This window comes from Symphalangus syndactylus, chromosome 12 (assembly GCF_028878055.3).
Source record: "Symphalangus syndactylus isolate Jambi chromosome 12, NHGRI_mSymSyn1-v2.1_pri, whole genome shotgun sequence".
In the NCBI taxonomy this organism is placed as follows: Eukaryota; Metazoa; Chordata; class Mammalia; order Primates; family Hylobatidae; genus Symphalangus; species Symphalangus syndactylus.
In genome coordinates, this window is record NC_072441.2 from 58,701,141 (window position 1) to 58,721,937 (window position 20,797).

General features: G+C 38.0%; 1 pseudogene; it reads left to right on the top strand.

The window, feature by feature from the left end:
- Positions 1-14,695: 14,695 nt before the first annotated feature.
- Positions 14,696-15,728, top strand: LOC134734831 (septin-2-like; annotated as a pseudogene).
- The last annotated feature ends 5,069 nt before the right edge of the window (positions 15,729-20,797 follow it).

Below are 20,797 nucleotides of genomic sequence, written 5' to 3' on the forward strand. Positions count from 1 at the left end.
GTTATAAACTTTTGAAAGAACATAGTAGAAACCTTTGTGACCTTGGATTAGACTAGGAAATTAACACATTACGAAAATGAACCTCATTAAAATAAGAAAAAAAAGGTTAAACTGTTTTAGTAAAATGTCAATCAAGTATCTAATAATATACATAAGTGGAATTAGAGTATATAAAAAACAGTCACTCAATAAAAAGAAAATAATTCAATTAAAAAATCAAATTGTTCAATGATAAAAACATGTATTTTACCAAAGATGATATTCAGATGCCAAGTAAGCACCTGAAAAAAAGGCTCAACATTATTAGTCATTAGGTAAATGCATATTAAAACTGCAATGTGATATTACTGTACAACTACTTGAATGGCTAAAAATTAAAAGACAGTTTATATTAATTTTTGGAACAGAGGAACTCAAACGCTGCTGTTGCTTGTGTGAAATCTAATTATGCTGAATGATACAATCCAAAGAAAGGTACATACCCTATGATCTCATTTGTATAAAATTCCAGGAAATGCAAACTGTTGCATAGCCAAAGAAAGATCTGTGGTTTCCTGGACATTTCATGACAGGGATAGTTGTGGCAGAGAAGGAATAATTACAATAATTACATAGGACATGAGGAAACACATGTAGTAACACACACACATTGAGTATCTGTATTTTGGTAATAGTTTCATGGTGTATATATATGCCATAATGTCAAATTGTACAATTTAAGCATATGCAGTTTATTAAATGTCAATTATACCACAATAATGCTGACTAAAAAGTTTTAAGAAATACATGTGATTCAAAAAATTGTACTTGTTTATCTATGTAAACATCTTATTCTACTTCCCATTTCAATGAGGCAAAATGATGTATGTTTTAAAATACATACGTTTGAGGGGATTTTTTCTGATTTTCATTGAGGACATGTTTCTAATTGAATTTTTATATTCCATGGCATAAAATTTCATAAGTATTTATGTTTGCTGTACATTTTAATTATATATCTAGCATTTTTTTCTTTTTAAATGTAGGCAATGCTAAAACTTGCATATTGATTTAGATATTCTCAAGAAGGTGACATTTGTTACCATCAGCTGTTAAAATATTAATTATTTTATGATATTGCATTGTTTTTGTTAATTCTGAATAAACCAGTATGTCCTAATATATACAGATGTGGTGATGTTAACAAAATATTGAAACATTAAGAATAAAAATATGGAAAGGTTAAGAATCCTAAATGTCTTTATGATAAATTTCCATCAATTATAAGGTCCTCAGGGCAGCCACTAATACTCCTTTTCATTTTAAAACCCAGTCCTATAATTTTTTGGTAGATATTAAAATGTAATCATGCAATCTGAAGCAACATGTGCTGGCATCTACCTAAGGAACTCATTTACAGAACCCTGCCATTTGAATGGCAGGGAGCTACATTCCCTGAAGTGTCTCTAAGCATTTCAGGCTCAATGAGTCAAGACTAAATAAAACTCAGCTTCTGTGAAAACAAACACCTGCCAGATAAAACTACTAGTGGTGGTTAACCATTAGAAATCCTGCCCCATATCCATGACACTTCCAGATTGTTACATTTAAGTCTGAGCTGATGCAAGCTGAGTGGGGTACTACACCTCAAAAAGTAGGACATCCCTTGATTATTTCATATCATTGTGTAAGAAGACAGGATAAGAGAATCCAATCAGAATACCTATGGGGGGAAGGATAGGAAGTTACAGTAATAGGAAATCATATTTTGATAAATCTACAATTCTCAACAATATGCAGGGGAACTCATGCTGTCATTTTACCTCACTAATAAATTGTAGATTATTATTCAAAGTCAGAAGTTACTTTCACTAAATCTTAATTGAACCAGGCCACATTATTATCCATTTTTTTGGAACACATTAGTTTGAAATGTAAAGTGGGAATTCATGACTCATAAAAGCTTCATTATTTAGCCAAGATAGAGTGCTGGATAGGGAATGAGAGGATTTCCTACTAAATGATTTTATATCTAAGGAAAAAGAAAGATCTGCTACTTTTCTTTTCCTGAGTAGAAATCAGTGATAGGCAGTCTTTTTGAATGAAGGGGAAATACTCCTCTATAAGACGAAGGGAAAGAGGAGACACAGTAACGGAAGAGAAATGGTAGAGGTTGTGGCCATGTGGAAGAGGAAGGATTGCAGTCACCACTTTTCCCCTAATTTTCTTATGTATGTCCTCAAATAATGTGAAACAGGATAGTAACAATTTCTCTGGACAATGAAGGCACAGAAGTTACATGAGAGTGGGTCTGTCTGCTTGCCGGAGAATATCTTAACATGAGACAAAACAACAGAGCCATCGAAGGAATGACAGCATGATTCCACCTGATAGTCTTAAAAAAAAGGTGTAGCTGAGTCTCCCAGGGGTATCCTCAACCCAGAGGGATTTCTGCCAAACATAATCTATATCAGATTATGTGCAGTTTTTTTAAGGAAACGTTTGGAGGTCTTTCACAAAACAGAATGCAACAAGATAAGCCAATGACGGCAATCAGCAGAGAGAAAATAGGGACCAAAAAACACTGACCATTACCTTATGTTGTAATGTCACAGGATCCTTAGAGTGTTGATTTGCCTGAGAGAAACCTCTGTGGCTGGCAGCACCTTCTGCTTGAGTCCAGGTGCAGAGTGGCAAAGGGTGTGTGGGCGAGTGAGTGAGGTGGTCAGCCACTGTCACAGCCAGGCATGCTGGCTGCTGAGTTGGGGCAGGCAGTTTCAGGCACTGTGACAGGTTCCAGCTCCATGCGAGGCTGCAGCTACACCAGGTATATTGCACATGGGCTGCGGGCACCTGCACCTGGACAAGGGGAAGGGGTGACACCAAAAGCTTGGAGATGCCAGGAACTGCAGAACCCCGAAGAGGATGTCACAGGCCTGGCTTGGGGAACCCCTAGATCTGAGCTCCCCAAAGAGCAACAGCTCTTCTCTCCTTGTCACCCACAATGTGGCAAGTGTGTATGGTGGGGTGTGTTTCAGCCCTGTTTGTGTTATAGCTCTTCTCAGGAGACCCAAAGTGGGTAGCTCCTATTCAAAGGTTCTCAAGAGAACCAAGGTGGGTAGCTACTATCTGCAGGCAGGTTATCCCCACATTTGTGCAGCCCTCAGCAGAAAGGAGACCTGGAGTTCATAGCTCCTATTCTCAGACAGGTTATCCCATTATCTATGCAGCCCTCAGCAAAGAGGAGACCTGAAGTGGGAAGCTCCTATCCACAGGCAGGTCGTACAATTGTCTACCTAAGTCTAGTGGAGATTGGGGCTATTACGGGCTTCAGAGGGGAAAAAGTACATGCTGATTGGTCCATGGGCGGCCATGGTGGGACCAGACAAAACACCGTAAGTTCTCACTCTGGTCCCTAGAACTGGTAGCCTCGTCCCCAGGATTCAGGTCATCCCTGGCTTGAAGGTGGAGCTTCACCTGGACCCGCCCCTTTCCACCCAGGAGCCTATCTGCATCTTGCCACCATCAAACTGCCGTCCACAATGCCCACAGCTCCCTGGCTATTGGTGCCAAGGGGCACCTGCAGGCCCACGTGGAGCTGCCCTCAGTGCCCCCACGGCCCTCCCATGCTCTTCGACAACTAATCAATGTCTGGGGAGGGCCAGTGAGGCAGGCGGATGGTGTGTTAGCACTTTCCCAAGTGCACACACAGCCGGCTGGGTTGTGACAGCACCTGGGCTTAGTCTCAACTTTGTTCCGAAATCGGAGGGGTGTTGAGAGCTGGGAGAGGCCAGGTAGTGGAATCAGGCACTTCTGATCCTACAGGGAGAGGTCAGCTTCACAGGTCCCCGTGAGGCAGAATTGACCAGGTCTGCAGCCGCCAATAGACAGCTGCAGTTGTGCCCAAGAGGGTGGCAATCCTGCCCCTCAAACTCAGAAGCAGGTGGGGCTCCCGCCTGTTTCCAGGACCGGGCTCCAGCCCCAGCCACGCCTCCCCCACTGCACCTGGCCTCATGGCAGTGGCCTGTCCAGACGGGCCCCCTCTGCCATCAGTAATGTCTCAATTTTGCTCAGACTTGGATGTCAATCCAAGATAAAGGAGGGAGAGGGAAGAACCTTCAAGAAGCAAGACAATCCTCATGTGAAGATTAAATTTACATTGACTAAGTTGTGAACTAGATATAGATTTTTTTAACACCCTAAATTTTAACAAACAAAAATAACAAAAAGTCACAAATTTTAAATGAAAATATCAGCAGTGGGATGGGACAAATTGCTTTAAATAGATTGGGGGCGAAGAACAAACTCACTATTTTATTTCTTTTATTCTAGGGAAAACATGGTTTTCTGAAATATTGCACCCTAAATTTTCCTCTTATTGGTCCATTGTGTGCATCTTAAGAGCAGTTGCTTTCGTTCAGGCCTCCAAAACCTCATGTCATCCACAGGTTTGCACCATTTAACCTCAGAGTTTACAATTTGTTTTATGGGTAATGAAGAATATAAATAAAATATGTGTGTTTTGTTTATTAGCCTTTTAAAAAGGCTCATGATTTGTTATTCATTATTTATTTATTTTTTTTGAGATGGAGTCTGGCTCTGTCACCCAGGCTGGAGGGCAGTGGCGCGATCTCGGCTCACTTCAAGCTCCTCTTCCCAGGTTCACACCATTCTCCTGCCTCAGCCTCCCGAGTAGCTGGGACTACAGGCGCCCACCACCAAGCCCAGCTAATTTTTTGTGTTTTTAGTAGAGACGGGGTTTCACCGTGTTAGCCAGGATGGTCTCGATCTCCTGACCTCGTGATCCGCCCGCCTCGGCCTCCCAAAGTGCTGGGATTACAGGAGTGAGCCACTGCACCCGGCCTATTATTCATTACTTTATGTCATTAAGAAACCTGTTGAAAATAAAAGTATAAATTAAAAATCTTTTTTTATCTCAATTTCGTGTTGAATATACTTTAAACTGTCTGTGTACAGAACACCCATTAAATGCATCTACTTGTTTTGGAATTCTGTGAATATTTGAGACACCAAAAATAAGGTTTGTATCAATACACAAAATGTTTATGTTAAGTAAAGTCTAGTTCCAGATATGTTTCACCCAGTTAGAAAAAAGCAGTCTATATATGTGCATGATTTCAATTATATTTATTCTGCTTGTTCATTTATTTAATTTATAAAATTTGACTTATTTAACTTAATTTTAAACAGTTTTAATTTTAATTTGCAATTATAAAATGTTGCAAAATCAGGACAAAGAATTCTCACATGCCATATGCTCAGCTCCCCCGTATGTTAACATCTTACATAGCAAGAATACAATTTTCAAAACTGGGAAGTTAGAAGTGATGTGAAGCTGTAAAGTGATTAATCCACACATGGTATGCTCATTTTGTCATTTTCTCTTTCTACTGTCTTTTTTTCTGTGTCTGAATTCATTTAATTGTTATATCTTCTTAGCTTCATTTATTCTGGAATATTCTGCACCTTTTATTCTGTCATGATGTTGATACTGGCCAGTTATTTTGTACAATGTCCCTCTGTTTTTATTTAATTATTCCTTATGATAAAATTCAGGTTATACATTTTTCTGCCTTTTATTTTTAGATATTTTATGGTGTTATTTCATTATTTCATATTTACCTTGAAGCTCACTTACAAGAGTAATAATTTATTGCATTTTGCCATTTCATTTAAATTTGCTTGAGTGAAAAAATAGTATAAAGGAAAAGTTCTTTTATTCAAATTGTGAACAATTGTTTCACTTTTTTCCTTGTGTTATATTCATTGTGTACATGTGCTGGTTTGTTACATAGGTATATTGTGTGATGCTGAGGTTTGGGATGTGATTGATCCAATTCCTGTGCTCAAGCAATCCTCCCACCTCAGCCTCCTGAGTTGCTATGACTACAGGTGTGCACCACAACATCCACAAAATGATTTTATTTTGCATATTTTTGGAGATGGGGCCTCCCTTTGTTGTCCAGGCTGGTTTCAAACTCCTGGACTCAAGCAATTTTCCTGCCTAAGCATCCTAATTAACTGAGTTGATAGGTGTGAGCCACTGCACTCAGTTAAGAATAAACTTCTTAATAACTGGGATTTTAAGGGAATTCTATTTGTTCATTATTAAGTTTTCCACTCTGTGGAATATAATAGCGTATTTCTATTTTACTATATTTTCCTTGTTTCTGAATTGCATGTTACTTCTTGCTTTTGTAGGTTTGAGACAGAACCTCAATGTTACAATAAAAAACACATAGGAATGTTCAGCTAATGTGATCTTTCCATTGATCTATTCATTATATTAATCGATAATTTATAAAATAAATCTATGCATTGTAATTGAATTAGTAAAGAATTTTAAATCCATTTTAGACTACTAAAATGTGTTTTCAGAAAAGAAAAATAGTTCAGTTTTTCAAAATATGTTTTTGTTCGTTTGGTCCAAGGAAAGAGGGACATCAGGAAGGATGGGAAAAGAAGAAGCCACAAAGCCCTATTTCCTTCCTATAAAATCTTGGTAGGAAAAAAAAGGGTCCACTACCACTTGTAGCTAGGAGCAGGAAACCAGACTGAATTGGGAGCCAGTGACAACCAGAAGCATGGACCATACTGCAGTCATTTTCAAGGAAGATAGAGTAGCAATGAGGCAATATCATGTCCTTAGAGAGGCAGTGGCAGCACTGACAAGCAAACTTGACAATTGTCACCCAAAGCCAATGCCTGTGGTTACAGCATTGCAATCTCTATGGCCAAAAGTGTTGTGGCCCCACTGGAGAGTCCTGGAATATGTTTGCTGTGACTGTTGATGTTTTGCCACCTCTTACTCCTGTTTTATCATCCATGCCCATTTCTGCAGGTTTCTTTGCATTTCTGCATTGGTAAATGCTTTTTTTAATGCTTAAGTAAGTCAGATTTCTCATGTGCTCAACCATAAATGCTGGTTAATACCCCTAGTAAGTGACATGACTAGAAATTTGATGTTTCTCTTCTCAGTTGGTTTTGAATATGTTTTATACACTGCTTAATTTTCATGGTGCTGTATATTGTCTTGATATCCATCTATACAGTTGTGAGTTTTTAGTATTAGCAGATTACATTTAACATATTATCAATGTATAGTATATCTGCACACACACACATTCCAAAACAAAAGTTTTAAACATATACATTAAAACTTACCATGTAACTAAGTTTTATAATTTAAAGCAGGAGTCCCCATTCCCTGGGCTGCAGATCAGTATTGGTTGGTAATCTGTTAAGAACCGGGCTACACAGCAGGAGGTGGGTGGTAGGTGAGCTCTGCCTCCTGTCAGATCAGAGGTAGCATTAAATCCTCATAGGAGCCCAAACCGTATTGTCATCTGTGCATGTGAGAGATTGGATGGCCTGCTCCTTATGAGAATCTAATACCTGATGATTTGAGGTGGAACAGTTTCATTCTGAAACACCTCCCTCCCCTATCCCATGAAAAATTGTCTTTCATGAAACCGGTCCCCGGTGCCCAAAATGTTGGGTACTGGTGATTTAAAATACTTTGGGAGATTACACACTAATCTCAAAAAGCCAGTCAATTGCTAGAATATTTGTATATATTAGTTTAGAATAAAGTAGAAATCAGACTCTTTATCATTCTGCTATTCTGCCAACCTCTTTCCTTTGTTTTTTAAATGGGTATTCCTTGCATTGGTCACTTTTTATATTTATCAAACCAAGTCTCAGGACATTTATATTTATAAAACTAATTTTTTTTTTTTTTTTTTTTTTTTTTTTGAGACGGAGTCTCGCTCTGTCGCCCAGGCTGGAGTGCAGTGGCGCGATCTCGGCTCACTGCAAGCTCCGCCCCCCGGGTTCACGCCATTCTCCTGCCTCAGCCTCTCCGAGTAGCTGGGACTACAGGCGCCCGCCACCACGCCCGGCTAATTTTTTGTATTTTTAGTAGAGACGGGGTTTCACCGTGGTCTCGATCTCCTGACCTCGTGATCCCCCCGCCTCGGCCTCCCAAAGTGCTGGGATTACAAGCGTGAGCCACGGTGCAGGGCCCAAAATTAAATCATTTTTAAAGATGACCACTGGCTGTCATTGTTTATATACAAAATGCTATATGAAGACCTTTGGTGACCATGCATTTCTGCATCCTGGCCCTTGGCAAGTTTTCTTTCCCAAATGGAACTTTTACTTGGCCTGGCAGTTACCACTATCTTACTCTTGAAATGGTCCCTCCTTGAAGGTTGCTTTTTGGAACCCAGCCCTTATGCTCTCAGGACTCTCCAGCAATGCGAAGAAGAGGCCACTGAAAGAGAATCTAGGCTCTCTGGTCAACAGCAGTAGCTTAACCCTCAGTCAAGCCTAAGGTTGGATACAATTGCCCTAAAGTCCCATCTAAGTCCACATGGAACAGAACAGTCCAGTAAACCCACATGAGGCTGACAAACATAAGTCATCACTATAAATCATCAAGAAATGGGATGGTTGTTACACAACTGAAACAAGTCCTAAGCAAATGCTTGTTGTTTAGAAATCAATAGGAAAAAGATAACCATATAAATTGTGTTTTTATTTGCAGCTTTCCTCTTTACTTTCATGGTTACCCCCAGGTATCATAGCATCTTTTTCAATATATTTTTCCTATTTACATATATTTTCTCCAGTGACACTTTAATTTTTTCTAAAAGGGTCTACTATACTACACTTTTTAAACTAATGTCCGTTACCAAAGACTTTCCTTGCCTCTTTCTTCTCTTAAGATTTTAAAATTTGAAACTTTATATTTTTTAAAGCAGTACAAATTAACAAGCCAACGACTTGAGAAAATACATTATGTATATTTTAATTTTTATAATATAATCATTATATTACATGATGACAAAGTAAATCAATTTTTCTCACCCTTGTCTTCGTATTCCTCTTCTTTCTATCTAATCACAAAGACAATCAAATATCAATTCAGTGTTTAAGGCAGAGGAGAAAATTTATGTAAGAGGTTATAACTGACAAAATGAAACTACACAATCTTTTAAACATATCATAAAGTTTTAAATATTAGATTCATTAATATGAAAATTGATTCTGGCTTTTTATTATATTGACCTTTTAGGCTTAATAAGACCAACCACCACCCCAAAATTAAAATAAAACCTGGCTCTACTTCCAGTATAAGTACCAATACCTGAAGCTCGTGGCATTACTAAGTAATTGTACTTACGGCTATATGATCTATTATGCTTCTCATTGTGTGAAACTCTGACTACTTAAAGCTATATTTTATTTTTCTTCCATTGTGACGATCAGATCTAGAGATGATCCAGAGAATGGCTTTAGTTAACAAGAAGGACTCTTATTTTTTCCACCCATGACCAGGCAATTTTTTTTACTTGTTCTTTCTGTACGCTGTGTAACCTCATATCAAAGCATGCTTCCAACTCTGCTAAGTGACACTTTATTGTATCTAAATCTGAATAGGACTTACTCTCTGCCCTTATTTGTAACCCTTGCCTGACCTTTTCCATGTTAGCTTGCAGTTGCATTATCACCACCATGCTGACAGCTCCAATTTGTTTTTTTAGCTGTCATTTTCCCAACATTCCATTAGTTCTTCAGATTGTCTTGTGCTTCCAATGAATCATTACAACATATTTATTGATTAGACTTCTCTCCAGTTACAAGGTGTTCAAACATGAGTTATCAAAATAAAACAATACATATTTTATATTTATTTTGATACAAAAAAATCTATTCTCCAAATTAAGTAATACTTTCACATGAATTTACTATTACCTATTCAGCCAAATATTCCAGCAAGTCAACTTATAGGTTACAGAAACTTTTGAAAGAAGTTCATTAAGTAATTTAAAGGTATTTGCTAACTGAAGTTTTCTATTTTTATTGCCTAAGAATAGGGTCTGTCTGTACAATTATAAATAAATCATGCATCTTTAAGCTTATTGAATTTTTAAAAACTTTTCATAATTAAAAGTTATATGATCAATTATATGTTTATTTTGTCATTATTTATGCTACATAATATCTGTGGACAAATCACAAAATTATATTGAACCCAACAGAACTTATGTAAGATAGGAAGGGGATATATTGCCAGGTAATTTTGGAACTCCAGAAATTGTCTTTGAGTGTTGAAACAGGAGTCCTAAAGCCACCCACATACCACCACATGTTGGTTTCTTTTAATTTCTCTGCATCATGTTTAGTACCTTGTAAATAATATTTTGTATGAACAATGCACCAAGTGAAATAGATGAATTGAGCTGCAGAGAGACTGATAAAACCAAGAGGCAAGGATTCTCAAAGGAGAGTATCTCAGAGAAGAGTGGTGGAAAAAGGTAGAAATCTGGAGATCTTCATAAAATCTCCTTCAGGTACTCAACTGACTATTGATTCTTACATGAATGTACAGACACTATCTAACATTTGGAAAAAAGATTTTTTATAATAAAAAAGAAAGATTTTAAAGTAAGATTTTGTATAATTTAAACTTTCAATCATTGACATTTGTGACATAGATTTTAATATATTTGCAGAAAAAGTCACTCTTGAACATCTCTTTCATTTTTGCTATCAATTTGCCTCAATGTTTTGACTGCAGATACCATAATATTTCAACATTATATCTGGAAATATTTTTGACACTCACTCCTTTCTAAATCTAGCTATCATTATAATTATTTGAATAGTAGGAATCATAATCACCATAATTTATTGAGTTACAAAATTAAAGAATGACTGATTATAACCGGTTTAAATTTTACCACAGTTTACATCACATGTACCAGTAGAATATATATATATATACTATACATTATATATATATACACACAATGTATAGAATATATATATACACACATTACATATAATGCTTATATATGAATAATACATACATGTATGAATAGATGACCAGAAGTGATAAGAATATATATCCGTGTCTGATCTTAGGTTAATAACATTCACTTTTTCATCACATAGATGGCCTCTATCTTACTTAGGACATTCTCTTGCACTCCTACCTTATAGAGAATTTTGAACAGGCATAGGTGTTGGATTTAGTCAAATCATTTGTCCAAGTATATTGAGATGATATACCAGATTTATCCTTAAGTATTTCGTATTTTGAGATATTTTGATACATTTTTAAATTCACTAATTCTTACTCAATATTTAATCAGTTGTTTATTTTATCTAGTGGAGTACTCTCATCACACATTGAAGTTTTCATCTTTTAAAGATTAATTTGGAAGATATATACATATGTGTGTGTTTATATGTATGTGTATACATAGATCCCAATTATAATTTATATGATTACACTTATATAATTATAAATAGTATTATATTTATAACTAAAATCAAAATGGTTATTATAAATATTCCATGTGTTTAAAAAGTTATGAAATATTTATAATAGCTATTTTGATTTCCTTATCTGATTTTAAGATATCTATTTCAGTTCTGGTTTGATTTTGATTTATTTCTTCATGACACGTTGGTGTTTTCAACTTTTTGCATGCCTAATAAATTTTGACTGGATGTTACATACTATGGGTTTTACTTTGTTTGGTGTTGGACAATTTTATATTCCTTAAACGTGAAGTTTTGTTCAGGGATGCAATTAATTCACATGGAAATAGTTGGATCCTTTGTGCATTGACTTTAAGATATTTTTTTCTTCACGTCTGGAGCAGAGTTTAGACTAGTCCTAATTATCTGCCACTACTAAGGTAAGAGTCTTTGTGTTCTTCACCCCATGCCCCATGAATCTTGATACTTTCCATTCTGACTAGTGGAAACGTACACTATTTCTGATCTGTATGAACACAAAGCATTTTTAGTTCTAATCCTTTTGACTATTTCTTTCCATGTGTTAGATAGCGTCTGTACATTCATGCAAGAATCAATAGTCAGTTGAGTACCTGAAGGAGATCTTATGCAGATCTCCAGATTTCTATCTTTGTCCACCACTCTTCTCTGAGATACTCTCCCTTGAGAATCCTTGCTTCTTGGTTTTATCAGTCTGTCTGCAGCTCAATTCAGGTGATCTGCCAGGCTCAGCCTTGACTCTCTCTCCTTGTGTCCAAGTCAGGAAACTCTTCCACCAGAAGACACTGCTGTCTGTTACGTGACATATAGTATCTTGTAACTCATTTTTTTCTATAGATTTTGTACAATTTCAGTTGTTTCACATAGTAAGATAAATCCAGTACAAGTCCATCTTGTCCAGAAGTGGAATTCTCTGCATTTATATAAAATAAGAGTATGATATACTATCTAAGAATATCAACTGGCACATTTTCTTTCTGAAAACATTTCTTTAAAAATATCTGTTTCTAGATAAAATTAGTTAATAACATTGGACTTCTTTCTTACTTCCTTATTTAACAAATTGCATCTGTTCATAGTAGACTTCTGTCATGTTTCGGAGTGAGGGTGTCAGAGGCTGAGCTACAGCTTCATGAAGATGAGAGCCAAACTACTCCAAAAGGGGAAAGGAAATATGAATTGGCATTAAAGAAAGCAGAATAAAACAACCTTATAAAATATTTAAAAGGCTTTTGGGTTTATAAAGTTTGGAGTAGAGATGAGAATCTCTGTAAAAATGAGACACATAAAAGACAGTAGCTTTTGGAGAAGTAAAGAAAATTAAAATAGTATTTAATATTCATGCTAAAAACAAGTACAGGATTCCATATAAGTACTGAGCTACTAAACGGTAGAATGTTTAATTTTCACAGGTGTATTCCATATTGTAATAGTATAAAAAGTATTCCATTCATCTTTTCCTAGAAAAATAGGGATTTGAAAAAAAATTTATTATAGTTAAGCAAGACATTGGAAGGCATGGTAGATATTTTGATAATTTTTTAAACTTTTATTTCAGGTTTGTGGATATATGTGAAAATTTGTTCCATAGGTAAACTCATGTCACGGGTGTTTGTGGTACAGATTACTTCATTGCCCAGGAATACCTGGGCTATTTCATCATCCGAAATTAAGACCAGTACTCAATAGTTATCTTTTCTGTTCCTCTCCCTCCTACAACCCTCAAGCAGACCTCAGTGTCTGATGTATCCTCCTTTGTGTTCATAAGTTCTCATCATTTAGCTTCCACTTATAAGTGAGAACATGCAACATTTGATCTTCTGTTCCTGCGTAGTTTGCCCACTAATGGCCTCCAGCTCCATCTGTGTTCCCACAAAAGACATAACATCATACCTTTTATGGCTGCATAATATTCCATGGTGTATATATACCACATTTTCTTTATCCACTCTGTCACTGATGGGCACTTTGGTTGATTCCATGTCTTTGCTATTGTGAATAGTGCTTCAGTAAACATTTGCATGCGTGTATCTTTATGGTGGAATGATTTATACTCCTCTGGGTATATACCCAGTAATGGGATTGCTCTTTCATTTTTTAAAATATCTAAACAATAGTGCTTTATTGATAAAAGGTTAGTTTAAATGGATACAAAATTGCTGTGTAAAATAAGTGTTTTCAAAATACATTTCTATAGGTAGAGACTATCTCTTAGTAAAAGAGCAGTTATCTATTATCAAAAGTATCTATTTAGATTTGGGTAGTAAAACCAAGGGGGATCATAAGTGTAGCAGTGTGGGTCCTCCCTCCCTGCATAGCTGTTACCAGGAGGCAGCACACCTGAAGTACTTTCACTCGTGTATGTGGGGCTTAGTCACTAGCAAACTTGTTTCTCTTTTTTACAGATTTTCCAGCAAAGTTATTAAATGTCAAACTCAAATAACGGACTCTGCATGGAAGTACTCTGAAGTCATGGAACACTTTTTCTTAGTTACCTTCACACAATAAGCCATAACATATAGCTTTTGGCTATTCACAATTAAGCAACAACGAAGGGCAAATTAGGCAAGAACACCAGATTATTTTCTGTAGCACACCTTCATAACTATTATTATTTAACTGCCTCATTTTATGTATTTCTAGCCCCCACAAAAACCAAAAAACCCTGTCTCATCCTCAGATTAAGCATTTTCTCCATCTCCCTACAAAATCATTGTCTCCTTTCATCTGTCACTTTCTGGGGTTGAATTTCCCAACTTCCGCAGAAATGATAAAAAAGGCAACCGCTGGAGTGTACCACAGGGAGACACAAGAAGAAAAGTGACACTAAGGCTACAGTGCACAGAAAACAGACCAAGTATGCCTTCGACTGTGCACACCTGCCCACTAGCCTATGCTACAGATTTGAAATGTCTTTCACTTTGACATGACACACAGTTTATATTACACAAAATGAATGAAATGACAATGGCTAAAAATAAATGAGACAGCCTGCACACAAAAAAATGATTACTGCTACTTTCCTCCCATCAGAAAATCACTCAAAAAGAGAGTATTTAAAGGAAACCCAAATCAGGAGAACCCGGTAGGCATCAGAGGTTCAGGGCACCAAGGCCTTAGGGCGGGAACACTTTTCAAAGCAAGCTGGGCTTCAGGGGCACGCCCACCAACAGACCTCAATTTCCACAGGGGAGGTAGATCTTCTATACCTACAGTTAGAGAAAATACACTAAAGTGCAGTATAAAATATAAAAAGATTGGATTCTGAATAGACCAACTGTTAATTTTCCTTAAAATTTTTTTAATTTGGTTGAGTAAAAATAGTTTACTGAATCTCATTTTGTAGGTAAGTGTCTTATTTGCAATACGAAAACTGGAGCTCATGACTATTGTGCCTGTCATTGCAAAAGCTGATACTCTCACCCTGAAGGAACGGGAGCGGCTGGAGAAAAGGATTCTGGATGAAACTGAAGAATGTAACATCAAAATCTATCACTTACCTGATGCAGAATCAGATAAAGTTGCAGATTTTAAAGAGCAGACTAGACTTCTCAAGGCTAGCATCTCATTCTCTGTGGTTGGATCCAATCAGTTGATTGAAGCCAAAGGAAAGAAGGTCAGAGGCCACCTCTAAGCCTGGGGTGTTGTGGAGGTGGAGAACCCAGAGCACAATGACTTTCTGAAGCTGAGAACCATGCTCATCACCCACATGCAGGATCTCCAGGAGGTGACCCAGGACCTTCATTATGAAAACTTCCGTTCTAAGAGACTCAAGAGAGGCGGCAGGAAATTGGAGAATTAGGACATGAATAAAGACTAGATCTTGCTGGAAAAAGAAGCTGAGCTCCACCCTATGCAAGAGATGATTGCAAGGATGCAGGCACAGATGCAGATGCAGGCACAGATGCAGATGCAGATGCAGGGCGGGGATGGTGATGGCAGGGCTCTTGGGCACCACGTGTAAGGTGATGTGCACATATCAAAAAGTCAGAGAAAACACTTTTCCTGGATAAAAAAGAAAACATTCCAGATGCATGATTCAGCTCTGTGTTTTCAATCCTTGGGAGGGTGCCATCCACATTTTAACAGTACCTGTGCCTGAGAATTTAATTTTTAAAAGACTTTTGATGTGTTTTCTGTATGAAGTTCTTTTAACATATGTATTTCATTGCTCTGTTATACTCTGTATTTTGTGAGGTGAATGTTTTCCTTTTCTTTCTCCCTAACCACTAATGTTAGAATTGATTTCCAAGAATCGGCATGTATACTTAATACTGAATTTCTTTGATTTAACTGACTTCACAACTGACTAACCATTGATGAGCACTCCTGATTTATATCTAGAACATTCAGGTTTAGCCATAATGTTCCTGAGTGGTAGAGGCGTGTGCCTAGTGATGTAGAAAGATGCACTGACGTGGTGCAAGGCCATCTGCTTACCACATCACACTGCTTGGAAGACTCTTTGTTCCTTGCTTTTATGTTTGTACACAACACCTAAAACCAGTTTTGCTGCTATAATTCTATACCGTTGATTCATCTGTGATTGTGTCTGTTAACCAAATAAAACATAATAGAATTTCCTAATGAGATATATCTTTATACTTAAACAGCTTTTTCAGAGGTGAGTTTTAAATAAGTCTCTTAATTCTGATGCTAGGTTGTTTTTAAAACTACTATGCAAAGAACTCACTGCAAGCCACTTTTTGTAGTGTTCTCCACTAATACTGGTTATCCTGTGCTACAGAGAAAATCAAAGCAGTCATGAGTTCCAGTTTTCTTATTGTAAATCAGAGATTGCTCTTTCAAATGGTAGTTCTGCTCTTAGCTCTTCGAGGAATTTCCATACTGCTTTCCACAGTGGTTGAACTAATTTACACTTCCATCAACAGTGTATTAATGTTCCTTTTCTCAACAACCTCACCAGCATCTGTGTTTTTTGAGTTTTTAATAATAACCAAGAGCCAAATCAGGAATGAACTCCCATTCACAATTGCCATAAATATAATGAAATACCTAGGTATACAGTTAACCAGGGAGGTGAAAGATCTCTACATTGAGAATTACAGAACTCTGCTTAAAGAAATCAGAGAAGACACAAACAAACATAAAAACATCCCATGCTCATGGATAGGAAGAATCAATATTAAATGGCAATAGTGCCCCCAAACAATTCACAAATTCAATGCTATTCCCATCAAGCTATCAACATTCTTCACAGAGCTAGCAAAAACTGTTTGAAAATTCTTATGGAACCAAAAAGGAGCTTGCGTTGCCTTCATCATGTTACCTGACTTCAAGCTATATTGCTACAGTAACCAAAACAGCATGGTACTGGTACAAAAAGCAACATAGATAGATCAATGGAGTGGAATAAAGAACTCAGAAATAAGACCACACATCTACAACCCATCTGATCTTCAACAAACCTAAAACAAGCAATAGGAAAAGGATTCCCTATTCAATGATTGGTGCTGGGAGAACTGGCTAGCCATATGCAGAAAATTGATTTGTAGGATATTTATTGCTGACTTAATTTCAGAGGTCATTATTGCTCTGTTCAGGAAATTAATTTTTTTCTGGTCCAGACTGGAGAGAATGTATGTGTAGATAATTTATTCATCTCTTCTAGGTTTTCTAGTTTGTGTGCATAGAGGTGTTCCTAGTAGTTTCTGATCATTATTTGTATTTCTGTGGGGTCAGGAGTATCATTTCCTTTATCATTTCTGATTGTGTTTATTTGGATTTTTTCACTTTTTTTCTTTATTAATTTAGTTAGAGCCCTATCTATCCTATTAATGTTTTCAAAACAAACAAAAAACTCCTGGATATATTTATCTTTTAAATTGTTTATCGTGTCTTCATTTTCTTCATTTAAATTCTGATTTTTTTATTTCTTGTCTTCTGCTAGCTTTGGGATTGATTTGTTCCTACTTCTGTTTTTTTTTTTTTTTTTTCCAGTTGTGATGTTAGATCATTAATTTGAGATTTTTTCTAACTTTTTGATGTGGGCATTGTGCTATAAATTTCTTTCTTAATGCTCCCTTAGCTGTGTCCCAGAGATTCTGGTATGTTATACCTTTTTCTCATTGGTTTTAAAGAACTTCTTGATTTCTGTCTTAATTTCATTACTTATCCAAAGGTCATTCAGGAGCACGATGTTTAATTTCCATGAAATTGCATGGTTTTGGCTATTTTCGTAGTCTTGAGTTCTATTTTTATTGCACTATGGTCTGACAGTGTGTTTGGTATTATTTCAGTTTTTTGTATTTGCTGAGGATTGTTTTATATTCAGTTATGTGTTCCATTTTAGAGTGTGTGCCTTGACACAATGAGAAGAATGTATATTCTGTTGTTTTGGGGTGGAGACTTCTCTAAAGGCCTATCAGATATATTTAGTCAAATGTTGAGTTCAATTTCTGAATATCTTTGTTAATTTTCTGCCTTGATAATCTGTCAAATGCTGTCAGGGGAGTGTTGACATCTCCCACTCTTAGTGTGTGGGAGTCTATGTCTCTTTGTGGCTCTCTAAGAACTTACTTCATGAATCAGTGCTTTTGTATTGGATGCATATATACTTAAGATAGTTAGGTCTTCTTGTTGACTTGAACCCTTTACCATTATGAAATGCCCTTCTTTGTCTTTTTTTATCATTGTTGGTTCGTAGTCTGTTTTGTCTGAAATTAGGATTGCAATCCTTGCTTTATTCTGTTTTCCATTTGCTTGTTAAATTTGCTTCCATCCCTTTATTTTGAGTGAATGGCCAGCATTTCATGTGACACAGATCTCTTGAAGACAGCATATCATTGGGTATTGCTTTTTTTATCTAGTTTGCCACTTGTGTCTTTTAGGAGGGACGTTCAACCCATTCATTCAATGTTAGTATTGTTACGTGTGGATTGGATTCTGTCATTGTGTTATTATCTGGTTATTATGCCAGCTTGTTTGTGTGGTTGATTTATAGTGGCACTGGTCTATGTGTTTAAGTGTGTTTTGTATTAGCTGTTAGCAGTCTTTTCTTTCTATATTTAGTGCTCCTTTCAAGATCTCTTGTAAGTCAGGTCTGGTGGTAAAAAACTCCCTCAACATTTGCCTATCTGAAAAAGGATCTTACTTCTCCTTTGCTTAGGAAGCTTAGTTTGGCTGGAGATGAAATTCTTGGGTTAATATATCTTTTATTTAAGAATGTTGAATATAGGCCCCCAATCTCTTCTGACTTGCAGGGTTTCAGCTGAGTGGTCTGCCATTAGCCTGATGGTGTTACCTTTGTAGGTGACCTGCCCTTTCTCTCCAGCTGCCTTTAACATTCTTTCTTTCATTTTGACCTTGAAAAAATCTGACAATTATGCATCTTAGGGATAATCTTCTTGTGTAGAATCTTGTAGGAGTTCTCTCTATTTCTTGAATTTGACTGGTAGCCCCTCTAGCAAGGTTGGCGAAGCTTTCACTGACAATATCCTTCAATATGTTTTCAAAGTTGCTTTCTTTCTTCCTCTTCCTTTCATGGATGCCAATAATTTATAGATTTGGCCTCTTTATATAATATCATATATCTTGGAGGTTTTGTTCATTTATTTTTATTCTTCTTTCTTTATTTTTGCCTGACTGTCTTATTTCAGATAACTCATCTTCAGGTTCTGAGATTCTTTCCTCAGCTTGATTTACTCTGCTGTTAATACTTGTGAATTGCGTAGCAAAATTCTTGTATTGTGTTATTCAGCTATGTCAGACCGGTTAGGTTCTTTTTTGATATGGGTTATTTAATCCTCCAACTCCTATATCACTTTAGGGTAATCCTTATTTTTCTTGGATTGGGCTTTGCCATCCTCCTGAATCTTGATGATACTTGTTCTTATTCATATTCTGAATTCTATTTCTGTCATTCCATCTAGTTCATCCTTGCTAAGGACTCTTGTTGGAGAATTGCTGCAGTTGCAACTGTGCTGTGCTGGGGTTCTACTTCAGCCCTGGATCACCTTAGACTCTCCAAAGACTGAAGGCTGGAATAGCTTCCACCCAAACAGCAAAAATTGCTGCCTGACCCTCTCTCTGAGAGCTCCATCCCAGGGATGTTTCAAATTTCTGTTGGCCAGAGAGCACTGGCAGGGGTGGCTGGAGACCCTAGTTGGGAGGCTCCATCTGGTAATGAGGAACTGGGTCAGGAACCTACTTTTTAAAGCAGTTTGGCACATTTTCACAGAACAGCTGTGCTTTGCTGGGGTACTCCCTCTGTTCCAGGTGAGCCTTACATGGACTATACAAAGCCTGAAGGCTAGAAAGTCTAAGTCACCCAAACAGCAAAGACAGTGGTCCAGCCTTCCCTCTGTGAGCTCTATCCCAAGATTCCAGTGAGGCTTTAAATCCCTGTCAGGTGGAGAACACTGATGGGAGTGGCTTGTAGGGAAGTCCCACTCAGTGGGAGGAGCAAGATTTGGGACCTGCTTAAAAATGCAGTCTTGCCATGTTTTCATAGAGCAGCTGTGTGGTGTACGGAGTTCCTTCCATTCTCAGTTGGTTCAGATACTCCAAAGCCTGCAGGCTGGAATGGCTAAGTTGCCCAAACAGCAAAGATGGTGACCCACCCCTGTCCCCAAGATCTTCATCCCAGGGAGGTGCAATACTGCTACTGGTGGCTGGCTGGAATTTCATATTGAGAGCTGACAGTGTGCTGGAAGCCCTCGCTCACTGTCAGTGCCTCCTCAGCCTCGGCACCCACTCTGGCCGTGCTTGAGGAGCCTTTCAGCCTGCCACTGCACTGTGGGAGCACCTCTCTGGGCTGGCTGAGGCCAGAACTGGCTCCCTCTGCTTGCAGGGAGGTGTGGAGGGAGAGGCATGTGTGGCAACCAGGGCAGTTTGTGAGGCTCACGGGCCAGGGTGAGTTCCGGGTGGGCATGGGCTTGGCAGGCCTGCACTCGGAGCAGCTGGCCGGTGCCGCCTGCCCCAGGCAGTGAGGGGCTTAGCACCCGGGCCGGCAGCTGAGGAGGGTGCACCGGGCCCCCAGCAGTGCTGGCCTGCTGGCACTGTGCTTGAATTCTCACTGGGCCTCAGCTGCCTCCCCACAGGTCAGGGCTTGTGACCTGCAGCCTGCCATGCCCAAGTCTCCCCCGCACCATCGGTTCCTGCACTGCCCCAGCCTCCCTGACAAACACTGCCCCCTGCTTCACAGTGCCCAGTCTCATCGACTGCCCAAGGGCTGAGGAGTGCGAGTGCATGGTGTGGGACTGGGGGCAGCTCCACCTAAGCCCTGGTGCGGGATCCACTAGGTGAAGCCAGCTGGGCTCCTAAGTCTAGTGAGGACTTGGAGAACCTTTATGTCTAGCTAAAGGATTGTAAATACACCAGTCAGCACTCTATGTCTAGCTCAAGGTTTGTAAATGCACCAATCAGCACTCTGTATCTAGCTAATCTAGTGGGGACTTGGAGAACCCTTATGTCTAGCTAAAGGATTATAAATAAACCAATCAGCACTGTGTCTAGCTCAAGG